At 40.2% G+C, this 14,234-nt stretch overlaps 2 protein-coding genes across 10 annotated transcripts in view; one reads left to right on the top strand and one right to left on the bottom strand.

Moving 5' to 3' along the window:
• The window catches only part of Tpc2 (Thiamine pyrophosphate carrier protein 2), a 535,063-nt gene extending 529,769 nt beyond the window's left edge, over positions 1-5,294 (bottom strand). For all 8 annotated transcript variants that reach the window (XR_010951160.1, XR_010951158.1, XR_010951159.1 and 5 more), the window contains exon 1: positions 5,154-5,294. The gene's annotated coding sequence lies outside the window, so the exon portion shown is untranslated. The remainder of the gene's footprint in view (positions 1-5,153) is intronic.
• Positions 1-14,234, top strand: part of NaCP60E (Na channel protein 60E) — a 641,026-nt gene that overhangs the window by 529,360 nt on the left and 97,432 nt on the right. The gene's annotated exons all lie outside the window — the stretch shown is intronic.

The raw sequence follows: 14,234 nt of genomic DNA, 5'->3' as shown, positions 1-14,234 counted from the left end.
ATGGTGTTCTGGGGACATAATAAGACAGACCGTGGCGATTCTGAGAGCAGTATTTTGGCAGGCCTGTAGTTTCTTCCAGTGGGTGATTTTCAGGCTTGGCGACCATGTGGGTGACGCGTAGCACGTAATCGGCTGGCTAATTGCTTTGTATGTAGTCATGAGCGTTTCTTTATCTTTTCCCCAAGTACTGCCAGCGAGGGATTTGAGGATTTTGTTACGGCTCTGAATTCTCGGAACAATTGCGGCTACGTGCTCACCAAAATGTAGATCCTGATCAAACGTCACACCCAAGATTTTGGGGTGTAGGACAGTCGGTACCGTAGTGCCATCGACGTGGATGTTCAAAATGGTCGACATTTGGGGCGTCCATGTTGTAAATAAGGTCGCGGAAGATTTAGTCGGTGATAATGCCAGGTTTCGCGAGGCGAAAAAACTGGAGAGATCAGGGAGGTAGCCGTTTATTTTATTGCATAGCGCATCGATCTTTGGGCCTGGGCCTGTGGCCATTATTGTGCAGTCATCGGCGTAGGAAACGATTGTGACTCCTTCCGGTGGTGAAGGTAGCTTAGATATGTAGAAATTAAACAAAAGTGGGGATAGGACACCACCCTGTGGCACCCCCTGTTTAATTCTCCTTGGTTTTGATGTTTCGTTTCTAAATTGCACCGATGCCTGCCGACCACCCAGATAATTTGCGGTCCACCTTTTAAGACATGGGGGAAGGGTAGACCCTTCCAGGTCCTGCAGTAACGAGCCATGGTTGACCGTATCAAAAGCTTTTGATAGGTCTAGCGCTACGAGTACTGTTCTATGGTGGGGGTATTGATTTAAACCGCAATTTATCTGGGTGCTAATGGCATTTAGCGCGGTGGTAGTGCTATGGAGTTTTCTGAAGCCATGCTGATGAGGGGCTAGCTGCAAATTTGCTTGGAAATAAGGGAGCAAAATGGCTTCAAGCGTCTTTGCCACTGGCGATAGGAGAGATATCGGACGATACGACTCACCTATGTTACCTGGTTTCCCAGGATTTAGTAGCGGGACAACCTTGGCCATTTTCCATTTCTCAGGTATGACAAAGGTGGAAAGAGACAGATTGAAGACATGCGCTAAATATTTGAAACCCTCTTTCCCTAGGTTTTTAAGCATCGGCATGGCTATGCCGTCTGGGCCCACTGCTTTGGATGGTTTAGCACGACCAATGGCGTCATCAACCTCTTTAGCGGTGATGGTGATTGGTGACGCGCTGAATTTGTGTTTATGTGCGCGTCTATTGGCTCTCCGTCTATCTTTGTCGACCATAGGATGCATTATATATTGTCGGCAGAAAGCGCTCGCGCATTTTTTCGCGTCCGACAGCACTTTGTCGCCAAAGGTGATGGAAACTTTGTCTTTGTGCTTAGTCGGATTCGATAGGGACTTTACGGTGGACCAAAGTTTACCCACACCGGTAGAGAGGTTACAACCTCTTAGGTGCTCCTCCCATTTCGCTTGCTTGTGTTCATCCACAAGCAATCTGATGCGTTGGTTTATATCCCTTATTTGGGGGTCGCCTGGATCAAGCTGTCTTATAAGGTCACGTTCTCTCGCTAAGTTTGCGGCCTCCGCCGGGAAGTGGGACCGGATTTCGGCAATTCTCCCGGCGGGAATGAAATGTGCCGAGGCGGATTTAATGACCTTACGGAAGGCACGCTCCCCTTGGCGGGCATCAGTAGGGATAGGGAGGGCAGCTAGGCGGCTGTCTGTAAAGGATTTATATTCTTCCCACTTTCCTTTTTTAAAGTTTATGAAAGTGCGTTTTTCAGTGACGATGAAGTCGGCGGTACGCTCAAGCGAAATAAGTATGGGCAGGTGGTCGGATGCCAATGTTACCATCGGCTGCCAGTTGACGCAGTTTACGAGTTCTGCGCTCACGATTGAGATATCTGGCGAGCTGTGACAGCTTCCTACCATACGTGTGGGGGTGTCTACATTTATTGTGCAGAACGTCGTTTCTTCTATTTGATCCGCCAACATCTCACCCCTACTGTCCGCCCGCTAGTTTGAATGCCATAGATCATGATAGGCATTGAAATCGCCTAAGATAATGCGAGTGTTGCCAGTGAGTAAGGCCCTGATAATAGGGCGGTATCCACTGGGGCAACAGGTGGCAGGAGGGATGTAGATGTTGATGATTTCTAGGTTTGCATCGCCTGACCGGACAGATAGGCCTTGACGTTCTAAGACATTGTCCCTGCGGTCGATGCCAGGATCAAATATATAATATTGCAGAGTGGTGTATGATAAAAGCGAGACCGCCTCCATTTCCGCTCTCGCGGTCTTTCCTGTGGACGTTATACCCAGAGCAGGTCTGCAATGCAGATCTTGCTGTGAGTTTAGTCTCTTGAATCGCAGCAATGCAGATGTTGTGCCGCTTCATGAAATCGACCATCTCGGTAATCTTCCCAGTTAGTCCATTACAGTTTAACTGTAGAATTCTGAAGTGCATAAGGGGAGACGTCGCCACTCTGGGGGTAAGTGACGGGTGACTACGCCTGGGTTGGGGAAGGCCAGGACGCAATTGCTGTTGTGGCCCTAGGACTGGGCGTCCTTGGGCAAGCATTGGGGTACTCGGATGATTTGGGTTTGCGACCTGGCAACATGGCGCGATGAAACCCGTCGGGGGGTTGCCGTCGCGGAGACCAGAACATCTAGGGAAGTGGCACCACCCAAGGCAGGAGCTGCATTGGGCGGATGTCGCAAACATATATATTCTGTGCTGGCAAACGGTGCAAACGGAGGTAGGGACTAAGAGTCTGTTTCCCTGACCTACACGATTGCTGCCGGAAAAGAGGGGGGGAGAAGACGGGGGCAGGGGCTGTTGCTCAGCATTGCTTCCGACTCTACTACGAAGATTGTAGTTATGAGTGGTAGCAGCTGTTTGAGTTGTTGGCGCCGTGGGGCGCGAGCAGCAGCGGGGCTGCTGGAAGGTAGGGGGGGGGGGGGGGGGGGGCGCTTAGACGTAGAATACGGGATGCCCTTGGGCGTGAACAGCAAGGAGCCACAAAAGATTTATAAAAGTTACGTGTACGTCGGGTTTTGGGATCAAGCCCAGAACAACCTGTCCGATGCAACCATCCCTTGCACGAGACACACTGAACAGAGTATGACCGTCCTAAAAAGATTCTTTTCCGGCAGATGCAGCAAAACCATTTCTCAGGACCGGGGTCAGGAGACGGACCCGGATTGGATTCGATGCCTTCCCGGAGTAAGAGAATATGGAGCAGTCCTGCTGCAAGGAGCTGCTGGGAGGATGACAATTTGTGGGAGGGACGAAACAAATTAGATGGGGTCACACTGAAATGACAGTCCTTGGTCGGGAAAAATCTCGAGTCGCTCCGGTACATAGAACCGACTGCCTTGGGAAGCGGGCTTAGAGATGATAGTATCCCTTAGTGCTGCTAATATTCGTTTCAGTACCAACAATTTTCCCTTCCTACTACTTTAAGATTCATCACCGATTATGAGGGCGGTCAAATTTTTGTTGTTCCACTACTGACTTCGCCTGTCTGGTTGTATTGCGTCATGACACTTCCTAACAAGAAGGAACAGGAGAAAGTTGAAAATAGCAGCTGTCGATTGGTCGAGGTGAGCGGTGGTAACAAAACCATTCGACATTCGCACGATGTGATTTGTAGCATCCAGCTACTGTCTCTTTCCATCTCCGTAAATGACGAAGTCCTTAACGTTAACTGAAGGACTAGGTGAAAACGGCAAGTCAGTGTAGCGAGATCGATAATTCGGCGCGATGTGAATGGGAAACTTACGGCGCTTTACTATTATGGGACTATTGAAAACAGGCTGGCGGTAAATTATTTAATCAGTTTTTGGCCGTTGAATAAATCGCACCAGTTGTTTTCCACATGGCTCTTTTAATGGAATGTGGGCCAACCTCTTTCTCTACTTCCATAGGCAGGTTTTGATAATACAACTTTTCTGGGCCGCATCATGTTTTTATTATTGGCAAAAGGTGCCCTAGATATTTAAGCCGCTGTGTTTCAATTCGATGGATTGCATATCAAACAGCGTGGTTGTTGTTGTTGTTGGTGTTGTTGTTGTTGTTGTTGTTGTTGTTGTTGGTGTTGGTGTTGTTGTTGATGTTGTAGCGATAAGGTTGCTCCCCGAAGGCTTTGGGGAGTGTTATCGATGTGATGGTCCTTTGCCGGATACAGATCCGGTATGCTCCGGTATCACAGCCCGACCATCTCGGGAACGATTTATGTGGCCACATTAAACCTTCAGGCCATCCCTCCCTCCCCACCTCAAGTTCCATGAGGAGCTTAAGAGTCTCAAAATTGTAGTCTCAAATTTGTTTGGTGAAAATCGATTTTAAGTTCAGAAGTGTTTTTTATAGTTGTTACAACCAAACCAGTGAAACGTTGGGCGATTAATACCTACCTTTAATAAATAAACATGAATTGCTTTATAAAAATATGAGTCTTCAGGAAGGCGAAAAATAGTAGGTAGCTGCTAAATTGCGATTTTGACTAAGTCGTTAACTGACTTACTATTTACAATCAGTTGAGGTCTTATGCCGTAACATACCTTCGTTCTTATATATATCTACATACATAAACAATAACAAAACAGTAATAAAAATGCCTAGCCGGCATACGATATGCGAAACCGTGTTAAGTTTGTTGCTCATAGTCAAGAAAATACGAAATTCTTATTTTTCCATTATTTGCTGCTGCTTCTGCTTACGCAGAAGTATTCATTGTATATCACCTGACAATTGGTATAATTCTTCTTTGGTTCTTAATACATAACCACTTATGTATATACATACAAAGTTTGTGCGTAGACAATTTGGAGCTCCGAATCTCATTTGAAACCCAATTAGACCTCATTGAGAATGCATATTTTGCTAGACTGAAAGTAATGAAAAAGCTTTCATCGTGAAATACAAGAAGTATTTAACTCTTATTATCATGTTCATGGTTAATTTATATTGTTTAAGCACCGGATGTATGCTTTTTTGCCACAAAACTTTTTATTTAGCGCACCAACAAATACAAATACTTGCACTCCATTGAACCGCTTGACCAACGGAATTGAACATTTTACAATCCACATGTTTATATATTCACTTTTCTCTTATACTAGGTTGGACTTACCAAAACAATTTATTTATTTGATTAGTTAATGTTTATGTCAAAATTACATAATTTACTAATTTTCTTTTTGATTGCACAATTACCGCAAAAGTTTATAAAAAGTGGATATGCTACATGCTTTTTCTTTCCATGCGAAAGCAGACGACGCGGCAAAGCGAATGCATGTAAACGTAAACAATGAAAAAAATATTCGAATTTCGAAGTCATATGTTCTTGACAACTCCAACCGATAGTTGCCAGTTTTGTAACTTTTCTTCTTCTTTTCTTCCTATACATTCCCATATATCGCGCACGGTCTCACAGTCGATAGTTCATACCCCCTACAATATATTTTTTTACATACTTTTTTTTTATACTCAGTTGAGCAGAGCTCACAGAGTATATTAAGGTTGATTGGATAACGGTTGGTTGTACATATATAAAGGAATCGAGATAGATATAGACTTCCATATATCAAAATAATCAGGATCGAAAAAAAATTTTATTAAGCCATGTCCGTCCGTCCGTCCGTCCGTCCGTTAACACGATAACTTGAGTAAATTTTGAGGTATCTTGATGAAATTTGGTATGTAGATTCCTGAGCACTCATCTCAGATCGCTATTTAAAATGAACGATATCGGACTATAACCGCGCCCACTTTTTCGATATCGAAAATTTCGAAAAACCGAAAAAGTGCGATAATTCATTACAAAAGACAGATAAAGCGACGAAACTTGGTAGATGAGTTGAACTTATGACGCAGAATAGAAAATTAGTAAAATTTTGGACAATGGGCGTGGCACCGCACACTTTTAAAAGAAGGTAATTTAGAAGTTTTGGAAGCTGTAATTTGGCAGTCGTTGAAGATATCATGATGAACTTTGGCAGGAACGTTACTGCTATTACTATATGTACGCTTAATAAAAATTAGCAAAATCGGAGAAGGACCACGCCTACTTTTAAAAAAAAAATTTTTTTTTAAGTAAAATTTTAACAAAAAATTTAATATCTTTACAGTATATAAGTAAATTATGTCAACATTCAACTCCAGTAATGATATTGTGCAACAAAATACAAAAATAAAAGAAAATTTCAAAATGGGCGTGGCTCCGCCCTTTTTCATTTAATTTGTCTAGGATACTTTTAACGCCATAATTCGAACAAAAATTAACCAATCCTTTTGAAATTTGGTAGGGGCATAAATTTTATGACGTTAACTGTTTTCTGTGAAAATGGGCGAAATCTGTTGATGCCACGCCCAGTTTTTATACACAGTCGTCCGTCTGTCCTTCCGCATGGCCATTAACACGATAACTTGAGCAAAAATCGGCATATCTTTAATGAACTTAGTTCACGTGCTTACTTGAACTCACTTTATCTTGGTATGAAAAATGAACGAAATCCGACTATGACCACGCCCACTTTTTCGATATCGAAAATTACGAAAAAAGAAAAAAATGCCATAATTCTATACCAAATACGAAAAAAGGGATGAAACATGGTAAGGTAATTGGATTGTTTTATTGACGCGAAATATAACTTTAGAAAAAACTTTATAAAATGGTTGTGATACCTACCATATTAGGTAGAAGAAAATGAAAAAAGTTCTGCAGGGCGAAATAAAAAACCCTTAAAATCTTGGCAGGTACTACATATATAAATAAATTAGCGGTATCCAACAGATGATGCTCTGGGTCACCCTGGTCCACATTTTGGTCGATATCTGGAAAATGCCTTCACATATACAACTACCACCACTCCCTTTTAAAACTCTCATTAATACCTTTAATTTGATACCCATATCGTACAAACTTATTCTAAAGTCACCCCTGGTCCACCTTTATGGCGATATCTCGAAAAGGCGTCCACCTATAGAACTAAGTCCCACGCCCTTTTAAAATACTCATTAACACCTTTCATTTGATACCCATATCGTACAAACATGTTCTAAAGTCACCCCTGGTCCACCTTTATGGCGATACCTCGAAAAATCGTACACCTATAGAACTAAGGCCCACTCCGTTTTAAAATACTCATTAACACCTTTCTTTTGATACCCATATTGTACAAACAAATTCTAGGGTCACCCCTGGTCCACCTTTATGGCGATATCTCGAAACGGCGTCCACCTATGGAACTAAGGATTACTCCCTTTTAAAATACTCATTAACACCTTTCTTTTGATACCCATATTGTACCAACAAATTCTCGGGTCACCCCTGGTCCACCTTTATGGCGATATCTCGAAACGGCGTCCACCTATGGAACTAAGGATTACTCCCTTTTAAAATACTCATTAACACCTTTCATTTGATACCCATATCATACAAACGCATTCTAGAGTCACCCCTGGTCCACCTTTATGGCGATATTTCGAAACGGCATCCACCTATAGAACTAAGGCCCACTCCCTTTTAAAATATTCATTAACACCATTCGTTTGATGCCCATATTGAACAAACAAATTCTAGGGTCACCCCTGGTCCACCTTTATGGCGATATCTCGAAACGGCGTCCACCTATGGAACTAAGGATTACTCCCTTTTAAAATACTCATTAACACCTTTCATTTGATACCCATATCGTACAAACGCATTCTAGAGTCACCCCTGGTCCACCTTTATGGCGATATCTCGAAAAGGCGACGACCACCTATACAACAACCACCAGTCCCTTTTAAAACCCTCATTAATACCTATAATTTGAAACCCATATCGTACAAACACATTCTAGAGTCGCCCCTGGTCCACCTTTGTGGCGATATCTCGAAACGGCGTCCACCTATGGAACTAAGGATTACTCCCTTTTAAAATACACATTAACACCTTTCATTTGATACCCATATCGTACAAACATATTCAAAAGTCACCCCTGGTCCACCTTTATGGCGATATCTCGAAAAGGCGAACACCTATAGAACGAAGGCCCACTCCCTTTTATAAATACTCATTAGCACCTTTCATTTGATACCCACATCGTACAAAAATAATCTAGAGTCACCCCTGGTCCACCTTTATTGCGATACCTCGAAAAGGCGTACACCTATAGAACTAAGGCCCACTCCATTTTAAAATACTCATTAACACCTTTCTTTTGATACCCATATTGTACAAACAAATTCTAGGGTCACCCCTGGTCCACCTTTATGGCGATATCTCGAAACGGCGTCCACCTATGGAACTAAGGATTACTCCCTTTTAAAATACTTATTAACACCTTTCTTTTGATACCCATATTGTACAAACAAATTCTCGGGTCACCCCTGGTCCACCTTTATGGCGATATCTCGAAACGGCGACCACCTATGGAACTAAGGATTACTCCCTTTTAAAATACTCATTAGCACCTTTCATTTGATACCCATATCGTACAAACGCATTCAAGAGTCACCCCTGGTCCACCTTTATGGCGATATCTCGAAAAGGCGACCACCTATACAACAACCACCACTCCCTTTTAAAACCCTCATTAATACCTTTAATTTGATACCCATATCGTACAAACACATTCTAGAGTCACCCCTGGTCCACTTTTATGGCGATATTTCGAAACGGCATCCACCTATAGAACTAAGGCCCACTCCCTTTTAAAATACTCATTAACACCATTCGTTTGATGCCCATATTGAACAAACAAATTCTAGGGTCACCCCTGGTCCACCTTTATGGCGATATCTCGAAACGGCGTCCACCTATGGAACTAAGGATTACTCCCTTTTAAAATACTCGTTAACACCTTTCATTTGATACCCATATCGTACAAACGCATTCTAGAGTCACCCCTGGTCCACCTTTATGGCGATATCTCGAAAAGGCGACCACCTATACAACAACCACCACTTCCTTTTAAAACCCTCATTAATACCTATAATTTGATACCCATATCGTACAAACACATTCTAGAGTCACCCCTGGTCCACCTTTGTGGCGATATCTCGAAACGGCGTCCACCTATGGAACTAAGGATTACTCCCTTTAAAAATACTCATTAACACCTTTCGTTTGATACCCATATCGTACAAACGCATTCTAGAGTCAACCCTGATCCACCTTTATGGCTATATCCCTAAATGGCGTCCACCTATAGAACTATGGCCCACTCCCTCATAAAATACTCTTTAATGCCTTTCATTTGATACACATGTCATACAAACATATTCCAGTGTTTCCCTCCGTTCATTTTCCTACATGGTTATTTTCCCTTATGTTGTCACCATAGCTCTCAACTGAGTATGTAATGTTCGGTTACACCCGAACTTAACCTTCCTTACTTGTTTAATCTTATAACTATTTTAAAATTTAGTGCATAATGAAACGAAATAGTGTGCATAGTAATTTATTTATAAATTATTTCACTGACTTTCAGTATATCACAATTCAGTCTTCAAATTTGAGAAATTTTTCTTAAATAGTAGGAAAACAAATATAAAATCTTAACTTCTTAAAAACAAAATAAACTTCTTAATAATAATAAAATACATATCAAAGAAAATATATATTTATCTATGTTTGAGGTAGTTTTGAACCTCACCATAACAATCAGGGCATTCTCCCGTCGGTCTCACGGACCGATTGGCGCCAAATATTACAACGCGTTCGCTTCGCACGAACGCACAGCGTGCACTAAAACTAAGTAAGTCACAAATCCGACAGCTAGCATAGAGCTCGGCTTCTCGAGATTTTCGCCCATAAAAATAATTACGAAAATGTGTTTCGTCGGTCTCAGAAACCAATGCGCGAGTATAGGAAGGTTAAAGAGCCTGGCAGGAACATTTCGACACCGGCACGACGTACGCCTCGTTCCGCAGACATTACGTGTTTGGCGTATAGTGAGAGTCATAACGACTGACGTAAATACTTTTATTTAAAAATAAAAGCTAGTCAGCGAAGAGCATTGCCAATTTTAAATACCATTTTTTAACATACGCGTATTAGAAATGGCAAAAATATTAAGTGCAACATCGTAACGTAGCTGACGCATGTCAAAAATAGAAAATTGGCAAAGGATGACTGATACGTCGCCTATCTATCCATCGTTGGTTATCATATAAATCTTCAGCTCTTGTTTTTTCGCTCTTTCTTTCATTCGCTCAAACAGTCAACTGTGACGTAGATGCGCAGAACGAAGCCATTCTGAACTCATGAATGCGCAACTGGGTATGTGATTTGTGGTACGACGGCACTAATAATCGATTGCATTGATTCCCATAAAAGGTTGGTCGACACGGTTGCGATACGGTTACCGATAAGGCACCAATGTCTGCAGCTTAAAAAAAACTTTTCCGGTTGCGACTCATCCGAAGGTATTTCTTATACGCCAATTACACGGCTCAAGTATCCTTGTGCCAATTACCAATTTGCACAAGGATTTGCCCGGTGTGTGCACTGGTTGTGCTAATTGCGCAAAGAACTGCGCTAAAATCAAAACGATTTTGATATTTACGCATGTCTGCAAATATTGCACATGCTTTTTTCTTCGTGTTTGGTAAATCTTACACAGTTTACCTGGGGTTCCTGATAATATAGCATCAGTAATTATTGCTTTAAAATGTTAATATCGAAGGCGCAAGGACCATCTGTAGCTTGTAACAGGAATTCACACAAATTCAATAATAAATAATAATTTTTGTTGTTATATCGGCCTACTGATTTTAAGATCGCGGGTTCGAATCGAGCTCAAGGCCTAACAGTAATTTTTTTTTATCATTATTATTGTTATGATAAATTTTTTCTTAATTGAAAAAATTTTTAAATTAGAATAGAAGAAAGAAAAATTTAGACAACTGCCAAAGCTCAATTGGCACGAACCAGAATAGAAGTAGGATTAATGAAGACAAACAAAAAACCGCTGTGATGGCTGAATGGTTATAGCAGCGGCGCCTAAACGTTGCCGATGAAGGAATTTAGCAGTTCCCGAAATGGATCTATACAACGAGCTTTGGCAGTTGTCTAAATTTTTCTTTCTTCTATTCTAATTTAAAAATTTTTTCAATTAAGAAAAAATTTATCATAACAATAATAATGATAAAAAAAAAATTATTGTTAGGCCTTGAGCTCGATTCGAACCCGCGATCTTAAAATCAGTAGGCCGATATAACAACAAAAATTGTTAATACATCCCAGAGCACGGGGAAAAAAGTGTCAATAAAATATGACACTATGGCAGCATTGCCAACAAACAAGTCAAATTTTCACAGCCATTCTGCAACAGATGTCGCAGTGTTGTGAATATCAATTGGCACGAACCAGAATAGAAGTAGGATTAATGAAGACAAACAAAAAACCGCTGTGATGGCTGAATGGTTATAGCAGCGGCGCCTAAACGTTGCCGATGAAGGAATTTAGCAGTTCCCGAAATGGATCTATACAACGAGCTTTGGCAGTTGTCTAAATTTTTCTTTCTTCTATTCTAATTTAAAAATTTTTTCAATTAAGAAAAAATTTATCATAACAATAATAATGAAAAATTATTGTTAGGCCTTGAGCTCGATTCGAACCCGCGATCTTAAAATCAGTAGGCCGATATAACAACAAAAATTGTTAATACATCCCAGAGCACGGGGAAAAAAGTGTCAATAAAATATGACACTATGGCAGCATTGCCAACAAACAAGTCCAATTTTCACAGCCATTCTGCAACAGATGTCGCAGTGTTGTGAATATCAATTGGCACGAACCAGAATAGAAGTAGGATTAATGAAGACAAACAAAAAACCGCTGTGATGGCTGAATGGTTATAGCAGCGGCGCCTAAACATTGCCGATGAAGGAATTTAGCAGTTCCCGAAATGGATCTATACAACGAGCTTTGGCAGTTGTCTAAATTTTTCTTTCTTCTATTCTAATTTAAAAATTTTTTCAATTAAGAAAAAATTTATCATAACAATAATAATGATAAAAAAAATTATTGTTAGGCCTTGAGCTCGATTCGAACCCGCGATCTTAAAATCAGTAGGCCGATATAACAACAAAAATTGTTAATACATCCCAGGACACGGGGAAAAAAGTGTCAATAAAACAGGGATGCACCTTAACGTTAAGCTAATCGTTTATCAAAAAATTTCCACCGTTTCCGTTGAAACACTTCTAAATATTATCGATAAAGAAATTATCAAGATAAATTGTATCTCGTTTTTAACCGAAACAAAAACCTTTCGTTAAGGTTAAAAACGTTAACAAAAACGTGATACTTTATATTTGAATTGTGCTGGCAATGCTATAGCCAATGGTGAAGCCGTAAGGTGGTAACAGCGAGCGGACATACACACAAACTCCATGCAATTTGTTTGTGTAATTCGTTGGTGGTAATGTCAAAAATACTCTGAGAAATGTTCGTACTGTCAAAATTTATGAGAAAAGTTGCAATCAGCTTGGCCAATGCTTTCACCTTTAATGACTACGCCATCAAAATGGATAATATAGCATTGCCAGCAAAGTTTGAAATTAATAATCAACCTAAACGATTTGATTTCGTTTTGATATGGCAGAAAACGAAACAAAATCATTTCGTTAATTTGACGTTCTTAACGTTAATAAACGAAACGAAATGACTTTGTTTCATTTACTAACGTTAATTATTGTAACGAAATGATATCGGTTCGTTGGTTAAGCATGCCTGCAATAAAATATGACACTATGGCAGCATTGCCAACAAACAAGTCCAATTTTCACAGCCATTCTGCAACAGATGTCGCAGTGTTGTGAATATCAATTGGCACGAACCAGAATAGAAGTAGGATTAATGAAGACAAACAAAAAACCGCTGTGATGGCTGAATGGTTATAGCAGCGGCGCCTAAACGTTGTCGATGAAGGAATTTAGCAGTTCCCGAAATGGATCTATACAACGAGCTTTGGCAGTTGTCTAAATTTTTCTTTCTTCTATTCTAATTTAAAAATTTTTTCAATTAAGAAAAAATTTATCATAACAATAATAATGATAAAAAAAATTATTGTTAGGCCTTGAGCTCGATTCGAACCCGCAATAATAAATAATAATTTTTTTAGAACACATGTTTCATTTGTTGCGCTAGTTGAAAAATTAATATTGTGCAGTGCTGCAATGAGTTGAGCTGGTCTTGCAATTAAAATATATATTTTATAAATACAATGGAAAATAAACGCTTCTGTGCGAGTTTTTCGACTTATACCGTGAATTACCAGCACTGTGGAAAATAAATAGTAAATTTTTATACAATTAATGCCTTTTTTATACAATTAAAATACATGTTTCATTTGTTGCGCTACTTTAAAAATGAATATTTCGCAGTGTTTTTGAGCCGTGTATGTCAAAATTTGCATTTGCACAAACTTCGTCGTTTAAATTTGCGCATGGTTTTTATGTCATGTATGGGCCGTATTACAGTGGTCCCACACAATTTTTTCTTTGATCATCAGTAATTATTACCAAATTTTAGAGAAAGTGATTTTTTCCTAGTCCAAGAAGCATCTCTAGGGTGTCATCTCTAAGTAGAAGCACGTCTTTCAGTGAGTTTTACAGTTCCGGCTCACGCTCAATTATCACGGGAATGCTCTGTATCATTGAAAGACTTGAGAAGCAGATGTCGTGAAATTTTGGCACACGTGAAATGTTATAGGCAGATGTCGCCGCTGTTTTTCTTTTAACTCATACGGCGAAAGGCTAAGCAGCGACATCTATTTTTGAAAAAGTAGGTATATTAAAGACCGCGTTACCAACCTAAAAAGAAGTAATTAACAAATTATCTGGCTCACAAATTGAACAGACTTCTATCTGGATTTATCTGGCTCAAATCGTTGTTGTTGCATTTACATGCAAAATTATTTATCTGGCTCAGGATTTTGCTACCGGATGATAGCTGAAATAAAAGAACATGAAAATTTGGTTCCTAGAGATGGGACATACGTGAACGCCGTCATGTACTCAATTACTTATATATGCATAATATGCAAGACCTTCCAAGTAAAGAGGAAAAACTCCCTTGGATCATGTTAGATGATTCTTTTCAAAAAGTACTCTACATACAAAAGATATATTCGATTTGCTACTCAAGGCGGCAGTCAGCATTGTATACGTCTTATCCACAATGGCAGCCGGCCTTAAATATATATATCCGGTCCGTGGC

The sequence above is a fragment of the Eurosta solidaginis genome, chromosome 3 (genome assembly GCF_040869045.1).
Source record: "Eurosta solidaginis isolate ZX-2024a chromosome 3, ASM4086904v1, whole genome shotgun sequence".
Lineage (NCBI taxonomy): Eukaryota > Metazoa > Arthropoda > Insecta > Diptera > Tephritidae > Eurosta > Eurosta solidaginis.
The sequence above is the reverse complement of the archived record's forward strand: the minus strand, read 5'-3'. Positions and strand labels throughout refer to the sequence as shown.